The 20,173-nt window shown below is 48.9% G+C and overlaps 1 long non-coding RNA gene across 1 annotated transcript; it reads right to left on the bottom strand.

Moving 5' to 3' along the window:
- Nucleotides 1-282: 282 nt before the first annotated feature.
- On the bottom strand, nt 283-4,112 carry LOC112443160 (uncharacterized). Its single transcript, XR_003031458.2, has 2 exons — nt 3,917-4,112; nt 283-3,054 (listed from the first exon to the last, which is right to left on the bottom strand). It is a non-coding gene; the product is annotated as an uncharacterized lncRNA (long non-coding RNA).
- Between the last annotated feature and the right edge of the window lie 16,061 nt (nt 4,113-20,173).

Genomic DNA, 20,173 nt, shown 5'->3' on the forward strand with positions numbered 1-20,173 from the left:
GGCAGCCTGTTGACCCCATCCCCTCCTGGAAAGGGCTTCTCATTCCAGACAGTGGGCTCAGCATCATGGCTCCCGCTCTAACTGCCTGTAATTCAACCACCACGCCGTCCTGCTTTTCCGGCAGCTGCTGTCCACATAGCGTCCTTGTGGGTCTCATGGGCTTCATTCAGCCCCAGGTCCCACCCGCGTCAGAGCAGGAAGCTGAAGGCGAAGACCCTTTCCACAGGTGACAGGACCGACGGGGGACTAAGTCAGCCCCCAGATTCACCCTGGCTCAGAATATCTATCAACTGCATTTTTTTATTAAGGTACTGAAATACAAAGCAATGTTCTGGCACAGCGTGTTCAGAATTTAAATAAATATAACATAAGACAGGCCCAGGAGCATTGGGTATACAATCAACAAAGTGAGGATGAAATTATAAATGCTTTTTTTTGTTGGTTTAACAACAGTACTGCAACAAGTATTTTTGTAGTTATGCATTTTGGACACCGTAAAGATTCCTTCTAGGATACTTCCAGAGGTAGAAATGACAGGTCAAAAGGTACTGTCTAATTTTCAGGCTTAATTTTCCCTCAAAAAAGGCTCTTCCAATTATTGGGCATTCTTGGAAGTAATTAAAGAGGAAGCTCCTGCTGAACAGTGGGGATTCATTTGCTAGTCTGAGATGTAATAGGGGAAATGTTATCACAAAGTTTGTGTGTGTGTGTGTGTGTGTGTGTGTGTGTGTGTTGCTTTGAGTATTCCAGAGAGTGAAATTTTTCTCTTATTAACCATTTGTTTCATCCTTCTGATGAATCTGTCTGCTCACGTCTCCCATCTTTCTTTGGTGCCCTATACTTTACAAAAGCCTTTTGTATATTAAGGGTATTTGCCTCTGTTGCCATATTTATCTGGAAAATATATATTTCAAGTTTGTCTTTTGCCATCAATTTGTTTTGTTTATGGGTTTTGACATACAGAAAATATTCATTAAACATGTTGCATCTAATTTTTTTTTTTGGCTTCCTTTCTGTCTTGGGTGAGGCACTGATATAAACAGTAAGAACAGGAGAGACTGAGTGAGGCAAGGTCCCAGCTCACTAAAGGTAGCCACCAGAATCACCCAGAAATTCCTGTCAGAGGCTAGGGAAGGAGGGAGGGAAAGGGAGGAAAGGACAGAGGAAGTTTCTGGACAGTAGGTCAGGGCCAGCCAGACCCAGTGTGTAGATCCGAAGCTGTCTCTAGGTAGGTCCAGCCCTGTCATGGGACTGGAGAGAGGCCTGCCTGCCCAGGGAGAATAGCCTCTCTCAAACAAAAACCAACTCAGTGTCTGAAACACCCGGGGAAGGGGACAGAATCTATACAAGGGGCCGTCTTTGGACCCAGCTGAGGGCACACTGTCCCCTCGACAGGCAGTCTACACACCACACTAGGGACTTCCCTGGTGGTCCAGTGGCTAAAACTTCACACTCCCAATGCAGGGGGCTTGGGTTCGATTCCTGGTCAAGGAACTAGATCCCACCTGCCACAACTGAGAGTTCTCATGATGCAACAAAGATTGAAGATCCCGCATGGCGTGACCAAGACCCAGTGTAGCCAAATAAATAGATATTTTAAAAATACACAAACACCACCCCGCAAGTTCTGCCTAATCACAGATGAGCCCTGAGTGTGAAAACTAGATGGAGGTCAAGTCCTCATTTCACCCATTCCTCGTTAATGAGGGGCGCTGTCCAGAAGGGGTCTTTTCCTGTTGTTCACGCTACACTTTCAGAGACTCCAGAACTGCTACTGCTGCTTTCCTGTTTACCAGGGTGGAATTTTTAGAATCGTTAACAAGTTGGTAAACTTGCCTTTCCCCTGCCTCCAAAAGCGGAAAAGAAACTTCAGGCGCGGTTTGTGAATTTCAAATTTTGAAAATCGTCCTCTAAGTTTTCACATTGTGTGTTCAGTGTTCGCATACTTGAATTTGAAAACCAACGTCAGAGGCATTCTTTGTAACTTGCAGACATTTCAAAAGAACAATCTCTGGCTAATGCTAATAAGTTACAGAAATAGACTATTTGGTCACTGGGTGATTACAATGGAAAAGCCAAAGGTTTTTTCGAGAGGAAACAAAAGGAGGTGAGGCTTTTAGACTCTGGCCACTCAGAAGAGTGCCCCGTGTCATCGAGTTATGACCGGAAGTATGGGGGGGGGTTGCTCCAGGACTGTCTAAATCTGGGTAAGCGTTTTGGGGGGTGAGCAGGCTGTTTAGTCACACAGCTGTTTCTGACTTGAAGGGTATGACTGAGAGCATATTCGTGTGGTAAGAGGCCGTGCAAGGGGCAGCCGGCTTCAAGCAGTCTGCCTGTGCAGAAACAATGCATGCGTCATCCCAGGGCTGGTGTGTGTCCCTGGGTCTGTCATTCCCTGCTGCTGGGCAACCCAGTGTGTCTGGGTGTGTCCCCTTAGCACGCTGTGCTCCCTCCTGCTAAAGTTCATGGGTACAGCCTGCACATGAGCATCTGGGCTGTGACCATCCCCACAGGAATCAGGTCTGTGGCAGCCCCTGTTCTCTCGTCTCAGGGAATAAAAGTGCTGCCTGGCTGATGTTCTCCCAAACTGCCGCCTCCGACTGTTGTTGTTTGGTCGCTGAGTTGTGTCCAACTCTTTCACAACCCCATGGACAGTAGCCCTTCAGGCTCCTCTGTCCATAGAATTTCCCACGCAAAAATACCCGAGTGGGTTGCTATTTCCTTCTCCAGGGGATCTTCCTGACCCAGGAATCGAACTCACGTCTCCTGTGGCTCCTGCATTGGCAGGTGGATTCTTTACCACTGAGCCACCAGTGAAGCCCACTTCCTCTGAAGTTGGGGTTTAAAACTGGAAGTTTCCGTTTGGCCATGAGTTTGCAGACCCCTCTAAGTCCGGGACTCTTTAAGGACTCTGATTATGGCTGAGGATTTGCAGAGTGGACTGGCTGCTCCAGGCACCTCTCGCCATCCTCCCAGGAATCTTTGAATTCAGGATTTGGAACCAGCCCAAAGCCTCTGAGTACCACGGGCAGTGATCCCTTCAGGCAGAAACGTCTGGAAAACACAACCAGGCAGACTTGTGAGTGCCTGAAACTGGTTCTAAAGGAATTTTTCAGGGGAAAAAAAAAAAAGAAAAAACTTAAAAAATATTTTGCACAATGAAAGCAACCCTTTTGGAATAGAGAAGTTTCTGGGGTGATCCCTGTAGAGTTCTGTTCTATTTTGAATTTCAAGAGATCTATTGTTACTACTGTAGAGGTGGAAAAGTGGGTTCAGGAGAGGAACTGATTCGCTCAGGCCACACAGGGAGGTGGAGACAGCTGAAACCGGGCCTGGGCTGGGAGGGTTTTCCCAGTGTTTATTTCTGTTTACGTCGGTGAGTCTCTGGGCGTGGCCCCTTCTGGGTGGTGATGGACAGGCAGGCTCTAGGTGTGTCCCACCTCGGGGCAGCTCTGCTAGCGCGGTGATTTCTCCAGGACAGGGAAATTCCAGGGGGCAGATCCTGCCGCAGCTGCGGTGAGACATTATTTCCTTGGGAGGAAACCAGCTCTCAGCAGCCAGAAACGAAACAGTTTCCACTCCGGGAGAGAGGAGGGAGGAAGAAAGGGGGGAGTGGAAGGCCTTGATGCAGGAGGCCGGCCCAGAAGGGAGCCGGCCCAGGGCCCCGGCACCACCCCCCCCCCAACCCCGGCTCTCTGAGGCCCCCAGACAGTTTAAATTTAGATCTTCTATTCTGGTCGCTGCTGTTCTGCCCTCGCCCTGTAGCCATAGAACCGGCCAGTTTTCCTGAGCACAACAGCTCCTCAAAGTAAGCTTCTCTCCCGGAAGCTGGTCCTTAGAGTTGTTCCGAGGAAGCCTGAGGCAGGGAGGCGTGGAAGACAGATCAAAGGCAGGAAAGTCCACCACCCTAACTCACATTTCCAAACCTGGGGCCCTTCTGTCCGCATCTTGGTCCCGGTTCACTGTGGGATCAGAGAAGGGTTGACTGCACAGCACATGGGAACGCAGCCGTAGGGGCAAAGAGCAAGGCCACTTCCTGTGGTCACCACTCCCTCCCACCTCCTCTGGAGTGGCCCCCCCCCCGCCCATCCAAATCAAACCTCTCCGTCTCAGCCCCGACTTGCTTCCTGTTCTCAGAGTGCACATCCTCATCGGACCGCGGCCTGTGTTCCTCTCCAGAACGGAAGACGCAGGAGAGCGGGGACTTGATTTTGCTCGGTGCTGTATCCCCAGTGCCCAGAGCATTACCCAAACACTTGCTAGGTGTGGGGGGCACTGTATTAGGTGCTTTATTTACTTATTTATTTTTGTATTTGGTGCTTTAAAAGCATTATTGAATTTTATCCTCAGGACAATTCTATGAGGGTTTTTACCCAAGTAGGAGAATGACGCCCAGAGAAGTTGAGAATCTTGGCCGGGAACACAGTTGGACCCTGGAGTCCATGCCCCTGCGTGTACCCCTTAACTACTACACCGACCTGGCCACGAGAAGGTGGCCTCGTACCTCCTCTGCTGGGAAGGCCACCCCACTCGCTCCGCCTTTGCTCACTGAGCCGAACCCCTAGCTTCCACCAGCTCACCCCCAAACAGTCTGGTCTTTGGGTGAAGAGAAGAGGGTCATGCAGATAGATCCAGTACACCCCACTGTGAAGAGTTCTTTCTTGTTTTCTACTCCTCCCTGCCCACTCCCCTTATCTAGAAGCAGTGCCTCCTCAAAGCTCTGACTATCGTATATCCCCTCCCTCCAAAGTTTTGCAACCTCTTATCTCTGTAGAGAAGTCTACATAAATCACATGAGTATATAGTGCCACAAAACTATCCAATCTCTCATCTATTCTCCTAAGGGCTCTTTCAAAAAAGTCAGTTATTTTCCCATAAATGCCTTTTTCCATCTCCCCTTCCCCTCCTAAGATGATATGTGTGTGTGTGTGCGCGCACGCGCGCGTCGTGCGTGTGCTCTGCCGTCGCTTCAGTCATGTCCGACTCTTAGCGACCCCCATGGATTGTAGCCCGCCAAGGCTCCTCTGTCCATGAGGCTCTCCAGACAAGAATACTGGAGTGGGTTGCCATGCCCTCCTCCAGGGATCTTCCCGACCCAGGGATCAAACCCATGTCTCCTGCATCTCCTGTCTTGCAAGTGGATTCTTTACCACTGAGCCACTGGGGAAGCCTTCGTAAGTTGATATATAAGTCCCCTAATTCTGACCACTGCCTGGAGTCACATTGTTCTGTGAATTTCCATGCATGCATGTAAATTAAACATCTGTCTTTTCTCTTGTGAATCTGTATTTTGCCAGATTAATTTGCAGGTTCAGAGGTACTGAACCTAACAGAGTAGAGAAAAAGATCATTATCTCCCAGATAATGCCGAGTTAGATCTGGAGGGAAAAACACTCCAGATGGAAGGAGGCCTGTAGACCCCTAGCTGCTTCTTGATTGTCAGAATGGATTTGTGCTCGTTTTTCTTCTGCCTGCTTGCTGTGGGAAATTCACCACAGTCTGCAATGCAGCCCTTGGCTCTGTGGGCCAGAGGGGATCCCTTTCAGCAGGACTGACTCACACTTATCAAACTCACCAAGCACTGATGTAAAAATCAGAACGCTATCTTCCAAGTTTGCAGAGAAGCCTGTTTGGCCAGCAAGATGCTCACATTAGCAGGTCTGGACAGTCTCTCTCTCTCTCTCCCAGTGTGTGAGTCTGAGAGGAAACGGCACTCCAGTGAGAAGGTTGCTGGGTGGGCCTGGGAGCTGGCAGGAAAAGAAGCTGGTAAAGTTTGAGGCCAAGGCCCAGGGAGAGAGAGAAACTTACCATACTCTCTTCTCAACTTTTGACACTTGTTCCATGTGCTCCTGTATCAGTTCAAGGAACAATTTGTCTTTAAGTTTTCACTTGGCTTGATGGTCAACTGCAGAGGCTCCTGCCTCTAGCTCTTGGACCCAGTTCCGTGCTCTGCTGCTAACCTGCTCCCAGGTCTTCATCACAGGTCAGGCGAGCACCACACGTCTGTGCCAGGGACTCAGGGACCCTGGCAAGCAAGCGGGTGCAAGGAATGGCACAAGGGGTCCCACAGCAAGAGTTTGGGGCACATATCTTCATGTATTCCTCACAAGGCCCAGAAGGAATAGGAGGACCACAACACCTCACAAAGCCAACAGGTGCCATGTGGGCCAACCCCAGAAGATGATGGCTTGTGGCCAGGCTTCCAAGGAGGGGGCCAGCCACACACGGCACATAGGAGTGGGCACTGGAACCCCAGAGAGAGGGCTGGCAGGGTAACTGTGAGAGCGGGAGGGGCCCCAGGCAGGCTGGGCGGAATTCCTCATCTTCTCTGTGTCACAGGACCCTCTGGAGTCTGGTGAAGCCACCAGACCCCTCTCATAGTGAGAGCTTTAAATGCATAAAGTAAAATACCCAGGATTACCAAGGAAGCAAATTATATTGAAATACAATGACCATATGTGATTGGTTAAGGTCAGTTCAGTTTTCAGTCGCTCAATCGTGTCCGACTCTTTGTAGCCCCATGGACTGCAGCACACCAGGCTTCACTGTCCATCACCAACTCCCAAAGCTTGCTCAAACTCATGTCCATTGAGTCAGTGATGCCATCCAACCATCTCATTCTCTGTCGTCCCCTTCTCCTCCCTCCTTCAATCTTTTCCAGCATCAGGGTCTTTTCCAATGAGTCAGTTCTTTGCATCAGCTGGCCAAAGTATTGGAGCTTCAGCTTCAGCATCAGTCCTTCCAACGAATATTCAGGACTGATTTCCTTTAGGATGGACTGGTTGGATCTCTTTGCAGTCCAAGGGACTCTCAAGAGTCTTCTCCAACACCACAGTTCAAAAGCATCAATTCTTCGGCATTCAGCTTTCTTTATGGCCCAACTCTAACATCTATACATGACTATTCGAAAGACCATAGCTTTGACTATATGGATTTTTGTCGGGAAAGTAATGAAATGTTTCTGCTTTTTAACATGCTGTCTAGGTTTGTCATACTTTCCTTCCAAGATATTGTGATTGTAAGTCTTTATTAATGTATTAAATAAGGACCAGGTCTGGTGGTAGGCTTAATAACCTCTATGATTTTTAAGTCATGATGAAGGTAGACAGTTTTCAAAATATCTGCACCGACTGTTCTGTGATATGAAAATAGCTATGACTTCTATTGTGACGAGATCCCGGGAACTGCCTATACTACTTGTGGTGAGATGCCTACAGGCACAAGAGAAGGAAGTGCTAGATTTCAATAAAAGATTATTTAAAATAGACATGAAAATTTTTCCTGTCCAAGTTCACCAACTCCTAAAAACTTAACTGCAGGCTAAGAATCTGAGTGAAGGTTTGGAGTGCACCAAATGGGGTTTCTAGACCATCTCACCCAACCAGAGTTCATTTCTGCCATTCAAATAGAAACTGGAAGGTACAGGAGGGGCAGGGGAGATGGGGAGGCTGGGGGCTCGTCAAGCTGCTGCCAGCGCACTTTGCCCTGACTGGAAGCAGGCATGGAGTCTGCATGGGATGGGTGCCCTGTCCCAGCCTCCAGGCCCTCTGGTGACCAAAGGAAATCAGGGCTCCTGTCCTCCTCATTCCTCCGACTCCCATCCAAGCCCACCCTGGTTCACTTCACTTCAGGGGGAGCCCAGAGACTCTCTTCCTCCCCTGAGAGCCCCTCTTCCTTCCCTGAGGCTCACTTCCTCTCAATACGGGGCCAACAACAAGGAAGGGGGAGGTCCATCTACTCTGCTATGCCTCCACCTGAACCGGTGCTGTGGGTCTGAATCTACAGACAGGAGGCCAGACACTCCATTTGTCTAGATGATCCCCTTTTAGATCTGTGGGCTTGGCATATATATGAACGTGAAAGTGAAGTCACTCGGTCGTGTCCGACTCTTTGCGACCCCATGGATTGTAGCCTACCAGGTTCCTCCATCCATGGGATTTTCCAGGCAAGAGTACTGGAGTGGGTTGCCATTTCCTTCTCCAGGGGACCTTTCCGACTCAGGGATTGAACCTGGGTCCATGTATATTTATATATTTTTTAGTTTTTTTTTTTTTGGTTTGCTTTTCCACTTTGTGTTTCATACTTTTTTTAAACATACATAAAAGTAGATAAAATGGACTCCCATATTCTACAGCTATCAACCTTTCACAACACTCCCTTTATTTGTCCCTTTATAGCATAATAATGGTCACTCCCAAAAGTCCTAGCTTGAACAACTATATGCAGTACCTGATCCTAGATGGTCCTACACGGGAGGGAAAAAAAAAATCTATTAAGGACATCTTGAGGTCAGTTGATAAAAGCTGGGATATAAACAATAGTGCGGGGGGTTCCCTGGCTGCCCAGTGGTTAGGACTCAGTGCTTTCACCGCCGAGGCCTAGGTTCAATCCCTGGTAGGGGAACTAAGATGCTGTAAGATGCATGGTGCGGCCAAACAACAACACGAGGAGTGGTGCAAATAGAAATGTTATCTCAAAGTTATATTTACTCAAGTTGGTTTTAAAAATTACGGTTATGTAAGACAGACTCCTTATTCTTAGGAAATAAAGAGGAGTAAGAGGCCATGATATATGCAACTGACTTTCAAATGTTGCAGGAAAAAAAGTGTACACATATGTACATTTAAACATATATGTGTATATAGAGAGAAGGAGAAAATTGAAAATAAATAGGGAAAATGTTAAGATAGGTGAATCTGAGTAAAAGACATAGGAGTGTTCTTACACTATTTGTATTCTTGCAACTATTCTATAGGTTTGGGTTTTCAGAAAAAACTTATCAAAAAACATATTACCTAACCAGTGAGGAGCACTAGTATGGACAATACATTGTACGACCACACAGTTCATTTAAATAGTCTACAATGGGCAATACGGCTTGATTGGGAGGTGGGTCTGGGGTTCAGGATTTAAGGAGTTCCAGTCGCAGTTCTGTGTTCATTCTCTGCCCCCGCACATGTTTGCATCCGTCTGAGAGGCTACAGAGAGTACCCATAAAACCAGCGCTGCTGCTGAACAGGGACTAGTTGCAGGACACTGGGGCCAGGGCAGGAGGGCCTAAGACTGGATATGGGCTGTGGGCAGGTGGACAGCGTTAGGGGCCAATCCTGTTGGACAGAGAGCTCTTCTACCCCAGGTTTGTCCCTGCTGGTGGGGGCCCTGGAAACCCTCCGGGGCTGGAGTTCCACAGGCTGCCCCCCCACCCCCCCTCACCTGTGCCCTGGCCTGCAGCAAGCTCCTGCTGGGGGTGTCCCTCCACCTCATTGACACTGATGCCCAGTAGAACAAACCAGAACAAGAGCCAACTGTCCATGCCCTCACCCATCACCTTGGCTTTTGTCTAGAGTCCCCGAGAATTCCAAGAAAAGATTTCCTAGGCAGAAGCATTCTGCTCCATCATGTAATTTTCTGTACCCCTCTCTGGGCTGAAATTTAACATAATAACTCTAATCTCCCAGACATTTTTGCCTCAACTCGTGTGCCCCCTCCCTCTGCACTCTTCTCACACCCTTGAAACACACGTGTAACAAAATCAACAGCTGCTGTTTACTGACACTTTTTGTGCATCTGATCCTTTACTCATCCCAAGAAGCTAAGTACTATTATTCCATTCTGAACCGTTTGGTAAACATTAACCAAGTTCACCCAGTTAGAAAGTTATGGGGCAGATCTTCCATCACAGGAAGGCCTGGAAGGGGCAGGGCAGGAAGGCTGCACGTGGAAGGCATCTCCACCTCAACCCAGAGGTTGAACTGTCCACTCTGGAAAGCCCACATGGGTGAGGCATGTCCAAGATTTATGAATCTCCATGAATATGGCTGGGTATCCTGAGTACAGACTTGGGAACTGGCTGCTTGGATTCAAACCCCAGTTTAGCTGACCACCAGCTGGGTGACTTCAGGCAAGCGACTTAACCTTTCTGGACCTCAGTTTCCTCCTTTGTACAATGGGGATAACAATAGTCCCTCATGGGGTGGCTGTGAGGATTAATGAGTTACACACATAGAGACTGTAGGTCAGAATAAGTTCTTTATACAAAATACTGCCTCTGTGCATCTCTCCCTCAAAGCCACTAGATTCAGAGGGCTCAGAACTTTTTGAAAATCAGTTAATGAGTTCAGCCAATAGAGAGGTGATCACTAAAGTAGTTATCTCTTAAGAAAGTGCAAAATCTGAGAAAGAGAAGACTTAGGTCAAGGTGGGAAGATTTCAGGAATTGTGTGTGTGTGTGTGTGGCCTTTTTAAATGCAAGGATACACAGCTCTCTTATCTTGAGGGGAGGTGGCAGATGCAGAAAGCTGAAACAAAGGCTTTCACATTTTATTTTTGTAGGGTCAGCGTTTAAAAAAGAAAAAAATTAAGCATTTACGAACCGTTGCACACAGAAAAACTTATTAAGAAAAAGTCTTTTTCAAATACCTTCTTTTTCTCAATTCCTAGTCAGCCCATTGCATGTGGGGCTGAAAGTTTGGTATTACAATTAATACAGGAAGTTTTCCTCAAACTAGCTGGAGGGCTTGGAATTTCCAACAGGGACAACAGAAAGGAATATTCTCAGCTGGGTCTTCTTTAGTTAAGAAGGTTCCCAGTGCCAGACCAGATGTAATGTGAACCCATAGCCTGCCCTCCCAACAGTAATTTATCAGAGATGGATAGCTGTTGCCCAGCTAGCGAGTTGCCTGTGAACGGATGTGTTTTGAGACTTATCTGGGAGAAGGTCCACTTCTCCAGGACTTTGTTGAAGGAATTTATGCATCTTCAGCTAAAGACTGGACCAGCTGCTTGCCAACCCAGCATTGCTGGGGTTCCAGCACCCCAAATCTTCCCTCCAACACATCACGCTTTGAGTTCTTTAGAGCAGTACTTCTCCATGGTAAAATGTGCAAGGAAGTGCTGGAGGTTTTTGTAGGTCTGGGGTGGGGCCCCAGACTCTGCATTCCTAACCAGCTCCCTGAATATTCATTGGAAGGACTGATGCTGAAGCTGAAGCTCCAATACTTTGGCCACCTGATGGGAAGAGACAACTCATTGGAAAAGACCTGGATGCTGGGAAAGACTGAAGGCAGGAGGAGAAGGGGACAACAGAGGACGAGATGGTTGGATGGCATCACTGACTCAATGGACATGAGCTTGAGCAAACTCCAGGAGATTGTGAAGGACAGGGAAGCCTGGCGTGCTGCAGTCCAAGGGGTTGCAAAGAGTCAGACATGACTGAGCGACTGAACAACAACCAGCTCTCAGACACACGGCCTCACTTGAGAAGGGAGGATCTGGAGTACTTGACCTAGAGGGTCCCTGGTTCCTAATCTTGCTCCTTTGCATTTCCACAGTTTGTCAATGTCTATTAAAATGTGGCTGCTGGGACTTCCCTGATGGTACAGTGGATAAGAATCTGCATGCCAATGCAGGAGACACATGTTCAATCCCTGGTCCTGGAAGATTCCACATGCTATGAAGCAACTAAGCCTGTGCTCTGTAACTACTGAGCCTGTGTGCTGCAACTACTGAAGCCGGCACACACTAGAGCCTGTGCTCTGCAACAAGAAAAATCATTGCAACGGGAAGCCCCTGCTCTCTGCAACTAGAGGAAGCCTGTGTGCAGCCACGAAGATCCAGTGCAACCTAAAAAATAAAAACAAGAAATAAATAATTTAAAAAAGTAAAATGTGGCTGCTGGACAGTTCCTAGTGGAATCAGTATGAACAGAACCACTGCATCCCTTATTCCTGATGGATTGGCAGAATTTGGAGACAATGTCATCATGCTACTAGTGCCAGCTCCCCAGAGGGAGTCTTCTCATGCTAGGCCTGGTCCCATGGAGGGGTCTGGGCTGTACGGGGACCGCAACCCTCCCACCCGACCCCTACCTTCCATGAAGTGCCTCAGCTGCCAAGGCAAAGCATACATTTCTCAACTGCCCATAAAACCAGTTTCCCCAGGTCCTTGCAAGATGGCTCCTACTTATAGGGTGTGCCTCCTCCGTCCATCTGGGGAACAAAAGCCATTAGTCAAGTACTCAAAAATGGAAACATGTTGTTGACGGTATACAAGGAATCATACTCTTCTAATTTTTCACATGTTGAAAATTTAATATACATTTTTTACAATTTAAAGCAGTTTGTTCTCAAGGCAGATGACCTTAAAAGTACATACATAGAAAAAGTCTCTTGGTTCATTATCACTCACAACAAATTTGAAAGTCTGAAGAACTATAAAATTCAAGATGCCTAAGGAAAGCAGAGAAACTACTATTTTCAGTTCATCCCCTCATATCAGACCTAGTTGTAATTTCCAGTTTTATAAAGTAGTCCTGTAGCCATTTGGAAGATTCTAGAATAAAGGACAATGTGCTCACTAAGTAGTTCAGTTGGGAGCTCTGCATTTGTCAGATGTTTTTCCCATAAGAACCACTGGACCTTCGAACCAGGCACTTTTCTTAGCCCTTTAAATGTATTAACTCAATTATTCACCAATCCTACAAGAGTTACTACTATTATCCCCATTTATGAAAAGAAAAATGAAACTCAAAGGAAGTGACTTGCCAAGATGACACAGCCAATTGGAGGTGAGCCCAGGCAATCCATTGCTGTTCTAAGCACAGTGTTTCTCATACTGGGGCCAGGCCCCAGGGCACTTGTCCCTACAAGGTATGAAAGCCTAACCCTCTAGAGTTTTCTGAGGCATATTCACACAGTGGAGTATTATTCCGCCATAAAAAGGAATGGAGTACTGTTACCCTCTACCACCTTGATGAACTTAAAAACATTATGCTAAGTGAAAGAAGCCAGACACAACGAACACATATCCTATTCTTCCATTTATATGAAGTATCTAGCATAGGCAAACCCACAGAAACAGTAAGTAGATCCATGGTGGGGTTGAAGGGAGGGGTAGATGAGGGGCAACTACTGAGGAGTACCAGGTTTCTTTTTGGGGTGATGGCTGCCCAACTATGTGAATATATTAGAAACAACTGAGTTATATATACTTTTAACGGGGTAGATTGTATGGTATGTGGATTATATCTCTGGACAAATAAGGAGAATACTGAACATTTAGTAAACCAAACCTGGTAAAGGGTGGCAGAATATGTTACCCCCAAATATGCCACTTTGGTGTAAGGATTATTTTTAGCTAAACAAGTGTGTGCATGCTGTGTCATGTCTGACTCTCCAACCCCCTGGACTGTAGTCCGCCAGGCTTCTCTGTCCATGGGATTTTCCAGGCAAGAATACTAGAGTGGGTTGTGATTTCCTCCTCCAGGGGATCTTCCCGACCCAGGGATCGAATCCGCGTATCCTGTGTCTCCTGCATTGACAGGAGGATTCTTTACCACTGAGCAACCTAGGAAGCCCTCTTCTTATTTGGACATAAATTTGCAGAGGTGGCCCCTCTCCTCTCTACCAGGAAGAAGTTAATCACTGGAGGCAACCCTGGACACCAGTCTTGAGATGCCAAGAGAGGAACTTAAATGACAAACCTTCTTAAAACTAGCCCTTATCTACCACTGCTGCTGCTGCTAAGTCACTTCAGTCATGTCTGACTCTGTGCGACCCCATAGACGGCAGCCCACCAGGCTCCTCTGTCCCTGGGATTCTCCAGGCAAGAATACTGGAGTGGGTTGTCATTTCCTTCTCCAATGCATGAAAGTGAAAAGTGAAAGTGAAGTCACTCAGTCGTGCCTGCCTCTTAGCGACTCCATGGACCACAGCCTACCAGGCTCCTCCATCCATGGGATTTTCCAGGCAAGAGTACTGTAGTGGGGGGCCACTGCCTTCTCCGTATCTACCACTAGTACTCTATATATTTACCTTTGTACAATTTGTTCCCCTAGAAACTCAAAGTCCTTTCCTTTCTCTTGCCACTTCTCTAAAAGTTCATTGTTCTTGTGTCAAGATGCTATACAATAAGCTCCAGTTCTACCGCCCCATCAAGTTACTCCTCTCTGGGTGCTCCCTTGTGTACATGTCATTACATTTTAATAAACTTCTGTTTATTTTTCTCTTGGTGATATTTTGTTAGTGTACAGGGCTCTGGTCAGAGGACTTAGAATGGGTAGAGGAAAAAGATTCTTTTTCTTCTCCTGCTTATGCAGAATCCTTCATTGTTTGGCTCCTCCTTTCTGTGTCTCAGTTCCTGTCACTCCCTCCCCCTACCTCTCATGCCCAGACTTTCTGGACTTCAGTATTTCAATTTTAATGTGTCCTTTTCCTCTTCAAGAGTCTCAGAGAATGCTGGGCTCAGCTGAAGGATCACTGCCTCCAGGGAGCCTCCCTGGCCCTCTGCCTAAGTCACAGCCCCTGCCACCTCATGTACCACCTCACCATCCTACACTTGCCACCCTGGTAATTTGCTCAGGGTATGGCTTTCTTGTTAAACTTCAGGCTCCATGAGGGCGGGGATGAGTTATCTTGTTCACTGTTCTACCCCCTGCCACCAGCTCACAGAGAATGCACTTAGAAATGTGCTCAACAAAAAAAAAAAAAAAAGAAAGAAATGTGCTGAACAGAGACCTCAGGACCCAGTCGCAAAGAGAGAGCACTGTGGCTTTGAGGGAGCCCTGTTGCTTTAAGTAGACAGAGGTCCTTCTCTGAGGGTTGCAATTAATCTTGAGCCCCCTTCTCCAGGCCCTTTCAAAGCTGAGAGTCGGACCTTACATGGTTCCACTTCATAGAGAACTTCTGTATTTTACTCCAGATAACACACATGCCTGATGCATCAAGCACTTGACTTGTTTCTCAAATGAATTTTAAAGCTTCTCTTTCCTTGACTAAAAGTTTGAGCAATCTTAGATGCTGTTCGGGGAGGAACTAGGTACACAGCTGTGATCCGCAGGGAGCTACAGTAATGTTTTCTCAAAGGCAACCAGCGAGTTGATCGTGCTACTTTCTTAATCGAGAAAAGCTAGCTTCGTTCCGCTCAACTGTTAAAAATAGACAATCTTTCACTAAGCAAGAGACGCAGCTATCATTTATCGGTAATGCTGGGTGTTGGCATTCCCACCTTGCTAAAGTTTAGACAAATAAGCATGGACATAATTATAGATCGGATGGAAGCCGCAGACTTGGTGACTGAGGTTGCAAAGCAGATGCCTCCAGCTGGATGAAACATCTCTGCTCCACTGTGGATTAGTTTATGAACTTGGGCAAGACTTAAAACCCTAAATCCCAGCTGTGCTCAGTTATTCAGTCATGTCTGACTCTTTGCGACCCCATGGACTGTAGCCCGCCAGGTTCTTCTGCCCATGGGATTTCCCAGGCAAGAATACTGGAGTGGGATGCCATTTCCTTCTCCAGGGAATCTTCCCAACTCAGGGATCAAACTTGCCTCTCCTGCATTGGCAGGTGAGTTCTTTACCACTGAGCCACGTGGGAAGCCTGTAAATGAGGAATCATTCCTTCCCTCCTCTTGAACTGACCCTATTCTGATCTGCAAAACTTCATTCCTCGGAGCTTGGGAAACTCAAGTAAGGCATTTATGACCTGAAAATGTGCTACAGCAAGAAGAGAAAGGAGGGAGAGCTAAGGAGGCTTTTCCTCCCAACCCCCAGAAATGATCACGAGTGGCAAGAATTCTCCTGGACCATGGGATGCCAACATTCTAGAGCTGGGGTGCTCCTCAAACATTACCCAGTGCTGTCTCCTAACTGCACAAGACCAAGAGGCCCCACAGACAGCGAGCAACCGGAGGAACAGGAACTTCCCAAGCCCCTCCTAGCTCCTTTTCCATTTGCCCACCCACAGCTCTCCCACTTAATCAAAAAATGCCACAGGCTGTGTGTATAACATGAACCAAACTTAAGACACAGAAAAACATTGGCGGGAACCACGCCAGTTTATTCAAGAGCAGTTGTCCTGGAAGGTTGGGTTTACTACTTTTCCTGCTTTCCTGAACTTGAAGTATATTTGTGTACTTAACCCCTCTGTGCTTCGGTTTTTCCATCTGTATCTGGTGATGAAAATTAAAGCACTTAAAACAGTACCCGGCATTATAAGTAGTCAGTGACATGCCACTTATTTCTTTCGAAATACTCTACCAAGAATATGCATTATTTGTATGATGAAAAAAAATTTTTACTTATTGCTTTTAAAAACCTCTCTTCAATTGAAAAAAATTTTTACTTTTTGTTCGTCCACGTCTTCACTCTTCCCCCAGAACCACATTCCTAATTTCAAGCAGCAAAATGCAAACTATATAGCACTTGGTGGAGGGGTCTGCTTTCCTTTTACGAAAAACTATGGCAATCACGTCCGAAAAACTATGGCAATCACGTCCGAAAAACTTTCTAAAGAGCTACTTCGCCTTGCTTCCGCGCTAAACCGCGCGGACGGAAGAAAGAATTCGTGGAGAAGGCCTCGGGCGTCCTCGGAGGTGAGCCCTCGCTCTGCTCTGAGGAAAAGGAGCCCAGCTGCCGCCATTAGGGCGCGCGAGGGAAAATGGAGGCGCCGGCCGGACGCACGGCGACCGCCAGCGCAGCGCCTGCGCCCTGCGCGCCCACCTCGGCCCGCGAGGCCGTTACGGCCGTTGAGGGAGGGCGAAGGGAGGGGCAGGAGGGCCGCACCACGCCCCACCCGGCGCCCCAGCGCGCGGTTCCGGCGAGTCCGGCTCCGGCCCGGCAGTCCGCTCCAGGCCGCTCTGGCCCGCCGGCCGCTCCGGAGGCGCAGCCGCTCTCCGTGCTTTCCCTCCAGCCCTTTGTGTCCTGGCGCGCGTCGGAGGGAACGCGGGAACGCGCGCCGCGCCGTGCGCCTGCGCCAGAGGGCGGGCGGCGCGCCCAGCCGGGAGATGGGAATGGCTGCTGCTCCCGGACGCCCCGCCCTCCCCTCAGCCCCTCCCCCGGCCGCCATTTCGTGCTCCGGCGCTCGCGGCCACCGCGTGATGGATGCCCGGAAACCAGGACAACAAAGGCCCGGGCGCAAGGGCTGCGCGGCCTGCAGGTCCTTCCGCTGCCCGCTGGGCGAAGATGGCGCTCAGAGACTGCAGCTCAGAGACCGAGCAGGGAGGGAAGTGGGCGCTTCCACTTCCTATGGATGGGCCTGCGAGCTGGCCTCAGTGCCACGCACGGCCTCGTGTGTGCACCACCGGGAGTGTGCACTCTTCCGAAGTATGCTCAACCTTGGGAGCTTCGTGGCCATAGGATTCCCACATTCGTGTTTGCGGCCTTGGGCGTGCACGAATCCGTGGGTTTCCACGCGTTCTAGTGTGCTCGACCTGAGTATGCACACTTGGCGTTTCCACTGGCTGCTTCTACAGGCCTGGGTGTACACGGACTCGTGTTTGCACTAACCCGGTATGTGTATAGACGCGTGCCCTCCTGAATCTGGTGTATGCACCACCCTGTTTTCGTGACCCAGGATGTTCGCAGACCCAGGAGTGCAATTCCAACACCGCGGAAACGATCTTGGATTTGGCCTGTTTGGGATTCTTCTTCCATCTTGCAGAGTTTATGTGCAAATCATAATCACCCATCTGCTACCGTTTGCTTTTTTTTTTTTTTTTTAATTTGGTCACACCATGGGACTTGCAGCTTCCCAGGTGGCGCTGGTGCTAAAGAACCCGCCTGTCAGTGCAGGAGACAAAAGACACCGGTTGGATCCTTGGGTTGGGATGATCCCCTGGTGAAGGAAATGGCAACCCACTCCAATATTCTTGCTTGGAGCATTCCCATGGACAGAGGAACCTGGTGGGCTACAGTCCATAGGGTTGCACAGAGTCGTACACTGAGTGAAGTGATTTACATGCATGCATGGGGCATGTGGAGTCTTAGTTCCCTGAGCACGGCTAGGCAAGTCCCCCTCCCCCGACCCCGTTTGCTGCTATTAACCTTTTCTCTGGTGGACCTGACTTTGCACTGTGGGCACCTCGTGACAAAGACAGGGCCAGTGTGGGAAACTGACAGAGAAGCGGGCAGTTAAAGGCATCCTGATGCAGCTTTGGAGGCCCCTGGCCCAAAAAATTTAAAAAAAAAAAGCTTCAGGGAGGAAGCCAAGAACCAAGGCCAGTCTAGCTGGTCAGGCCTTAGCTGAAGAAAGTATCAGGGGTCAATCCCCAAGTTTGGGCTCAGGCCTGAAAACTTTGTTCTGGGAGGCATATCAACAGGAATACTATCAAATTTGCACTTAAGAACACAGGGGATTGAAAAGGGGCAGGTGATAGAAGGGTGTGTAGGAAAAGGAGGGCTGCTTGTGGGGCCCAGCTCAGCAGGGAAGTGGCCTCCCCAGGGAGGGTGGGGGAGGGAAAGCAGTGCGGGGGGACCACGGTGGCTCTGGTTTACACCTCCCCCTGCTCCTGGCTCTTCTGTGTTGCAAGTAGTCTTCTCTCCAGGAGAGAGGCATAGACTCAGGACCCAGCACTGCCCTTTACAGCTGGGCTTTGGGCAAGGGTCCGTGTCATTGGGGATGGAGGGAGATCTGGCTTGCAAGAGAACCCTCCAGGCACAGAGTAACTGTTGATGAACATGGGATGTTAGCCTTTGAACTGGACTGACTCTGAAGTCCTCTTGCCTGGACCTCCTTTTGCTTCCATCAGAGAACCACTTCATTTGGCTATCTTTGATAAGTTATGGGATGTTCTATTGTGCTCAGTATCCCTAGGTATATTTTAAGAGCATAAAAGTCCATCTCTCCTCTAACATACCACTGACATTCCCATTGAGAAGCCCTCTGCAATGTGGAGCCCCACCCCCTTGAATCTCATGACGGAGAAAGGACCACCTCATAGGATAGCCTTTTTAGTGAGACCCAGATGTTTGTGCTCTGAAACGAAGGATTTTCTTTTTTTTTTTTTTTCTGTTACCCAGAACATACTTTCTGAGCACATGCTGTATATTGGGCCTGTGTTAGGGTGGCTGCTGCTGCTGCTAAGTCGCTTCAGTCGTGTCCGACTCTGTGCGACCACATAGACAGCAGCCCACCAGGCTCCCCCGTCCCTGGGATTCTCCAGGCAAGAACACTGGAGTGGGTTGCCATTTCCTTCTCCAATGCATGAAAGTGAAAAGTGAAAGGGAAGTCGCTCAGTCGTGTCCGACTCTTAGTGACCCCATGGACTGCACCCTACCAGGCTCTTCCACCCATGGGATTTTCCACGCAAGAGTACTGGAGTGGGCTGCCATTGCCTTCTCCGGCGTTAGGGCTAGGGTTACAGCACCCAAACAGTTCCTACATCCAGGAGCTTAGAGACCCAAACTGCAGGATCCCAGGGTCCAAGAGCAAACACAGCTTCTTCATACTTGATGTGTTCATGCTGGAAGTCCATGCAGTGTGTTGTTACAGGGCACTGATGTGCCCCTATGCATCCTGAATTAATACTGTAGGGGGCTTTGGGGGTGGGGATTGGACAGGCAGTGCCCTCCACTCCCCCAGTGATCTTGTTAAGCACAGCCTCCCTTTCCCTCATCCTTTTCACAGATGTCCGTGCCCTGGGCATGGTCCAGAGTCCATCCACCTGGGGATGGCAGGAACTGACACATGCTCAGAAGCACTGGCCACTTTTATAGAAAGAACCAGGAGGGATCCTCCTCAGACAGGGGGCTGTGGACATGGAGGACACCCTGGCTGGCCTCAGGGGTGGGGGCGATTCTGCTGAGCCCTCTTACCAGCCAGCTTCTGGGCAGCCCTGCCTCCCTGGGAGGTGGGGCCTGGGGATCCTATTTCCCTCAGGCTTGGGGCAGGTTTTTCCACCGTTTTAACTCACCAGCAGGGCTGCAGGCTAGATCCTCTGAGAGCTGATCTAAATAAACTCTGTCTAACCTGGAAGTAGACGAGGTGGTTCCCCCGCCTCTCCTGCTGAAGGGGGCCAGTTGTACCAGATCACTGCTCTACATTCCACACATTTCCCACAGGCCCAAGGGTCTGGGTGATGTCACCCTCCCTCAATGGCCCTTTCCTGGAATATGAGCTCCAGAGGTGGGCTCCCTGAGACCTCTGTTTCCGAGCAGGGACCAGAGCTGCTCCCTCTGAATTCTGTGGTGGGCATGGAAGTCTGGCCCAGGAAACACCTGGGGGGGCGGGGGCCGCATCCCAGGAAATGCGGCTCCATTCTCTAGCTCCTAAGAATAAACCACAAGGACCTAGAAGGCTCCACCCTTGGGCAGCTTCTTATCTCCAGAGGGTCACATGTAAGAAAGGAGGGATCCCTCGGAAAAATGAGACTGTGCAGAAGAATAAATGCCACCTTG

This window comes from Bos taurus, chromosome 2 (genome assembly GCF_002263795.3).
Source record: "Bos taurus isolate L1 Dominette 01449 registration number 42190680 breed Hereford chromosome 2, ARS-UCD2.0, whole genome shotgun sequence".
Lineage (NCBI taxonomy): Eukaryota > Metazoa > Chordata > Mammalia > Artiodactyla > Bovidae > Bos > Bos taurus.